The sequence below is a fragment of the Salvelinus sp. IW2-2015 genome, linkage group LG1 (assembly GCF_002910315.2).
Source record: "Salvelinus sp. IW2-2015 linkage group LG1, ASM291031v2, whole genome shotgun sequence".
NCBI lineage: Eukaryota > Metazoa > Chordata > Actinopteri > Salmoniformes > Salmonidae > Salvelinus > Salvelinus sp. IW2-2015.
This window is the reverse complement of record NC_036838.1, coordinates 23357807-23364392: the sequence shown is the minus strand read 5'-3', so window position 1 is coordinate 23364392 and position 6586 is coordinate 23357807. Positions and strand designations below refer to the sequence as shown.

Genomic DNA, 6586 nt, shown 5'->3' with positions numbered 1-6586 from the left:
TGTTGAAGTGCACTCTGGAAATGAAAATGAGAGGTTTGGGCTTCCCTTAGTTCTGTATTTCGGATGGACTTGGGGTGGGTGTGGGAGTTAGTACTTTATATGACATACCTCTTCTATGATAGGGAGGGCCTTTGCATTTTTAGTGTGAGCTGGCAGATCTGAGACGGAAATATATTGTTCTTTCTCATTGGTAAGCTATTACACACATATGACTAAACACATGCCGACTATATTAAAACCAACTTTTTTTTTTTTTCAAAATAAAATATACGACGCATATATGAATTACTTTGCATCTTTTAGAGGAAAATTTGAAAGTATTGGATTATTCCTCATAGTTAAGTTATTACATACAAACACTAAACACCTCAAATAACAACATAAACCAACACAAGAATGTACAGTACAGTTTTACCTTACCAGAGAGCATGCCCACAAATTCAAATATAAGAGTGGAAATCACAGACAGAAGTGCCGGGGTCAAAATGTCTGGAAAGATAATGCACTGATTGTAGACAAAAACAGCCAATATTGAGTGATGAAAACCTGAGTAATTGTTATTTTTTACTTGAATAGTAAATAACATTTACTCACGGTGATATGGTCGGTAGACTGCCATTCCACAACCCAGTCCAAAGCAAATTGAGAAGAAATGGTAAAACTTATCTTCAAAAGAGAAGCATGTTGGTGAAACGATTTTTTTGAAATCCATCATTTTCTACTGTTACTTTCAATTGAAGCAAATATGACAACTTACAGTGGCAGTAGAAGCCATTCATGAATTGTCCTGGATCCTGAAAATGTATTCAATTCATGAAATACAAAAAATGGAAATGTTGAGAGATTGATTGAGACAGAGACAGGGAGCAGATGCAAACCCATGGCTAGGAACCAAAAATCGAATTCCCAACCGAGGGGGCTGCGCATGGTGAAAGGTACCTACCATGGAGGAGCAGCAGGCTGTAAGCCCCTAGCTCCTGGTCCTTCAGTGTCTGATGGGGTGGTAGATAGCAGGTGAAGCAGACATCTTGTGGACAGACAGACAGGCAGGCAGTGTTAAACTGGCAGAGCTTGTCAGACTGGTATGCAGCATATTGTTACGACACGAGGAGAGACAGTGCAAGTCCCAGACAGAAAAAGAGATTTCACTTTCATATTCACCAGAGAGAGTAAAGTACACGGCACGGGTCGAGAAGTGATTGACGACCTATTTTATGTGTCATGTGGTTATGCCCATATGTACATGCTGTCCATCCCTTCTCACGCTATCGAGTGAGTGCTTATGTAACCAGATGGTGCATCTGTGTAGGGTAAAGCATGTGTTTGCATTAAGCTGTCAAGATGATTGATGTGTAGGGACCTTGTGAACTGTGTAATGTTGTTTGAACATTTTAAAGAGTAGGGCACTGTTGTAGTGAGCTTATGGCCTGGCTGTTGTATATGAACAGGGGGGGGTATTGGTCAGTATAAGTAAACAGCTGTGAACACTAAGAGAGACAAGAAACCTCGAGAGATAAACCACTGAAGACTAAAGAAGAAATAAAACATGTCTTCTAGACCAATTGTTGGTGTATTGTGTCCTTGGTGTCATGAACACAATGACTGTCACGTTCTGACCATAGTTCTTGTGTGTTGTGCTTGTTTTAGTGTTGGTCAGGACGTGAGCTGGGTGGGCATTCTATGTTGTGTGTCTTGTTTGTCCGTTTCTATGTTGGCCTAATATGGTTCTCAATCAGAGGCAGATGTTTTGTGTTGTCTCTGATTGGGAATCATATATAGGTGGCTTGTTTTGTGTTGGGGATTGTGGGTGGTTGTTTCTGTCTTTTGTGTTTCTCTGCACCAGCTAGGACTGTATCGGTTTGCCACATTTATTATTTTGTATTTGTTAAGTGTTCACGTTTATCGTTCGTATTAAACAATGTTGAGCACAAACACGCTGCGTCTTGGTCCGATCCCTGTTACACCCTCTCTTCTCATGAAGAGAGGAAGGCTGCCGTCACAATGACAAAACCATCGAAGCCATTCTTTGTGAGGCCCCTGATTGTTTTAATGGTGTGGTGGATATGAGTGACCGACATATGGGTTACATTTTCCAACCGGACGATTCAACGGTGAAGATTTTCACAAACGGCTGCCTCAACACCCTTTTTCAACCAAAAACAGGGTGTTTTTCTCCTGCGTTCGGATGAGAGAGATGGCTTAAGATACGACTTGCTCTGTCAGATCGAACAGGCCCTCAGGGGAACAACCCTGCCGGGGTACGCATTGGAAGAGGAAGTCTGCGTGCGAGATGATTTGAAAGCCATAAGAATCTCTCTAGTGGCATATAGTCCAGACCCAAAGTGACAATTTTAGGTTCTGCCGTATCAATAGTTTAAATGCCAACCAAATCAGTAGTTCGTATGTTTTTTCAAAAGCCTGCACGGAGGTCAACTATTTTGTGCCTGTCTTTAACTTTAGATGGGAGATAAATTTAAAGTCCTTGAAATGAGGAAACAACATCCAAAATCGTGAACATTTGTGTCGATGGGCGCTTTGTCCTCAAGACATAACCTGGGCCTAAAGGCAAGAAGGCTGATCTATCCAGGGAATAAAAACATGTGAAACCTGGAAGGCGCTGGAGATCACTGGGGGAAGAGACAGTGTCTGAACAGGCCACATCTTGATGGGGATTTAGGAGACTGATGGCGGTGTTAGTTTACAATAGATAATTCCCAAGGCCTTTTTCTCTAAGAAAGGAATTACTTATAAACATGTAAATGTAGGATTGTTCAATAATAACGTGTAATATGTATGCAATTTGGTACTAAAGATTTTTTTTTTTATTGTAATTTACATTGAATGTGTGTGTGTGTTGTGTGTGTGTGTGTGTGTGTGTGTGTGTGTGTGTGTGTACACAAGGATCTGTAGCATCCGGGGTGAGCTAATGACCTGTGCCACCACCCAGGAGGTCGTTTGGTTACAAGCAGAGAAAAATGCTGATAACTTTATTTTCTAAGAAAAATAATACAAATAAACATTTAAAGGATATAAATGGCATTTATGTATAAACATTTTAGAAGAAAATACAAGGGTTTAAATATATATTTTTTTTTTTACCTTCAATGAATGACCGCTCTTCCTAGGGCCCTATGTATCTCTCTCTCTGTGGGTGTGGGTGTGTAAGGTCTTTGAAACAACTGTCTGAAAACAATAGAGTGTTGTGTTGGCCAAGGACCTCATGACCTCTGAACCTCCAAAAGACATGTAGGCATAACAAATGGGTGTTCAGCAACAACAACAAAAAAATGTCCGAAAACTGTTTTAATCATTCTCAGGATGTGTCATGGTGTGGTTGTCGTAATCAATCAGGCCATCCTCTTAAACAGAGGGTACCTGTCCCCATACTACCCTATAAGCAGAGAGTCCWTACATTTTCTCATTTAGGACACCTGCCATTCGTTGAATATTCCAGCGCCTACATCCTATCCGGCACGGCTCCACAGGACTGTAGCTCAAATACACAGAGCGGCATCACCTCTGCCCGAGAAGGCCGACTGGTCTGAAAACGATTGGATTCAAGAGCATTCTCTCTATGGCTACGGTATGAACCGTTTTTATTACAGTTATAATTTTGTTGAAAGAATATGTTAAAACAATTTCAATTCTGTTTTTTTTTCAGACTCCGACGATACCTATACGAATCATGCAGAGTCTATACATCAAGAGGACATCGGGATAGGGAACACATCGAGGATTCCTCAGGAAAACAGCCATTGAACAACCAAAGATAATTTAACTAACAGTGATAACTGTGTTAATATATTAATATATTTGAAATGTACTGTTTAAAAAAAGCATTTTCTCTTTTATTAATATTATTGGTTATATAATATATATATATTTTTTTTAATACACTATTTTGTATATATTATTCTTTCAGACTCCTCCCAGGCCTATGCAAACATAGAAGACCCAATAGGAGGAGGAAGAGGAGGAAGAGGAGGAAGAGGACACTGATGACATACAGAGTAAAACATCTAAACCGGTTTATACATTCAATGCTGTTAAGGTCAATGAGGTTGATGATGAAGGGTTGAGCTACGATGAAGATGATGTGTTGATGTATGATGCGGCCAAACAGCTTGATACAGTCAATTCTGAGGTGGAGACAATACTCATTGCAGATCGCATCAATGAGGACACTGATCATGATATAGAACATCAAGATAGGTTTCTCACAGCCTTTCACAGGGCTCTAAAAGCCAGAGAGGTCCAGCTACACAAACGTATGGTTGCTTTACTAAGACGTCAGTACAGTCAAGATGTTTTTTTTTCTGGCAAAAAAACATGCCACGCTTGATAAGCACCAATCTGGTTAAAAAACGCCCAAACAAACGATAAAAGCCATATGTAACATGGATACTTCTAGAATACCGCCAGAACTGATCTCCTTAATTAACCAAATGAATGACAGCCCCCCTCCTTCAACAACAACCCCCACACAAAACCCCCCAACGCCTATAACTCATTCACATGATCACACATTATCACAGGTCCCCCCACAACTTATCTCCTTAATTAACTAAATTAATGATCTCACCCCTCCTTCAACACCACCCCCCACACACAGCCACATGGCCCCTACAACCCTGGCAGGCTATGAAGACAATGAACAACCACAMGGTGATTTTGAGGAATTTGAAAATTGTGTAATAAATCAGATGGGGGACGGTCTTGATAGAAGTGGCCACAATACAGATACAATACAGAGATTTGTCCGTTTTTTAATTTCACACATATGAATCAGACCCTTGATTATGCAGTGTTTTATGTGAGGATTTTGGATACTCTAGGTGTCACGACTTCCRCCGAAGTCGGTCCCTCTCCTTGTTCGGGCGGCGTTCGGCGGTCGACGTCACCGACCTTCTAGCCATCGCTGATCCATTTTTCATTTTCCATTGGTTTTGTCTTGTCTTACATCACACCTGGTTCCAATCTCATCAATTACATGTTGTGTGTTTAACCCTCTGTTTCCCCTCATGTCCTTGTCGGTGATTGTTTGTTTGTATGTGATGTGATGTGCAAGTTATGTTCTGCTGCGCGACGGGTTTTGTACCCACTTTTATTATTTTGTATATTTTGGTTTTCGGAGTTTTGTGAGCACTTATTAAACGACTCCGTTTATACCAAGTTCGTTCTTCTGCGCCTGACTTCCCTGCCACCAGCATGCACCCATTACACTAGGAGAACTTTTAGAAAGCGCTACAGATTTTGCCGAACCTCGGGATGTCTTACAGCTTGAAATATGTGGGGATAGTATTCAAAACACAGTATCTCTTGTTTTACCTAATGGTGAAGCAGATCTTGAACAATTTATAGCCCTGCTGGAACGTCTTGTTCTATCTAATTTATCCGTCATAGCTGATAGGACCTTAGAACTTGCTGTACAAATAGTTCGCCAACCCCTAGGCGGAGGTGGTCAGAGAAGGAAATTTGATAGTCTCATGCAATCAGAAATCATAAAATCATAAAATCTCATAAATGTTATCAATCCTGGTAATCAGTTATGCTTTGCAATAGGCCTATCACATTTACTCAACCCTGGATGTACAGATCTAGAAGCTTGACAAAAGGCTAGTGACCTCCAAAAGGCTGTAAGTCTATCTATACATCAGCCAGTGGCTTTCTCTGACATAGTCAAATTTGAAAATTTGCTGAACATCAAGATTGTGCCTTTGTACCATAGCAGAGCTAATTCTGCTCTTTAGAAATTCCAGAACAACCCACAACCACATCCACATATTCTGAACTTGTATGTGCAAWWTWWYWATTTTTATGGTATTACCAACATCAGAGCTTTCTTAGGAGTGCCATATGTGTGTCCAGCATGTCATACAGGCTACRCCSGRCAGGGGGGGGGGGGCACTCTTGTCGTTATAACTGTTCAATATGTCACGATGAAAAATGTCCGATGCAGCCCTTACACCTAACACCATGTGAGGATTGTCATCGTACATGTCGCTCCTCCTACTGCTACGAAAAACACAAAATTGAAACATGGCACCCCAAGGCTTGTAAATCTGTAAGCAGTTGTGACATTAACAAGAAATATCCAAATGCCATTGCAATTACAACCTTAAAATAGACAACCCCCAACCTCACGTATGCGGGATGATACACTGCGCGATCTGTAAAGGGGTTTTGAAAAGTAGAGACACGGAACTGTTTCAAGATGGGGCACATGAGTGCTATATTCAGCCCTTGGCTGAAGATGAATGTTCAGAGATTGTTTTATGACTTTGAGACTAACCAGGAATCAGGGGTTCATTTGCCTATTTTTGTATCTACCATGACTTTCAAGGGGGAAAAGTGATCGGCAGAGGGTACAAATTGTGCACTACACTTTCTCAAACATTTCCGAAAGCCCCAGTACAAAAACTTCACTTTCATAGCTCACAATTCTAGAGCCTATGATTCCTATCTTCTTTTGAACCCCTTGATACAACAAGGCGTTGCACCCAGGGTCATAGCGCATGGTAGTAAAATCTTGTGTTTTGTAGACACCGCCTTCAACCAGAGATACATTGACAGTTTAAGTTTCTTA

At 40.9% G+C, this 6586-nt stretch overlaps 1 long non-coding RNA gene across 1 annotated transcript; it reads right to left on the bottom strand.

Annotated features, from left to right (window-relative positions):
* Positions 1 to 281: 281 nt before the first annotated feature.
* On the bottom strand, positions 282 to 1676 carry LOC111967270 (uncharacterized). Its single transcript, XR_002877745.2, has 4 exons — positions 944 to 1676; positions 758 to 794; positions 595 to 666; positions 282 to 489 (listed from the first exon to the last, which is right to left on the bottom strand). It is a non-coding gene; the product is annotated as an uncharacterized lncRNA (long non-coding RNA).
* Positions 1677 to 6586: the final 4910 nt, after the last annotated feature.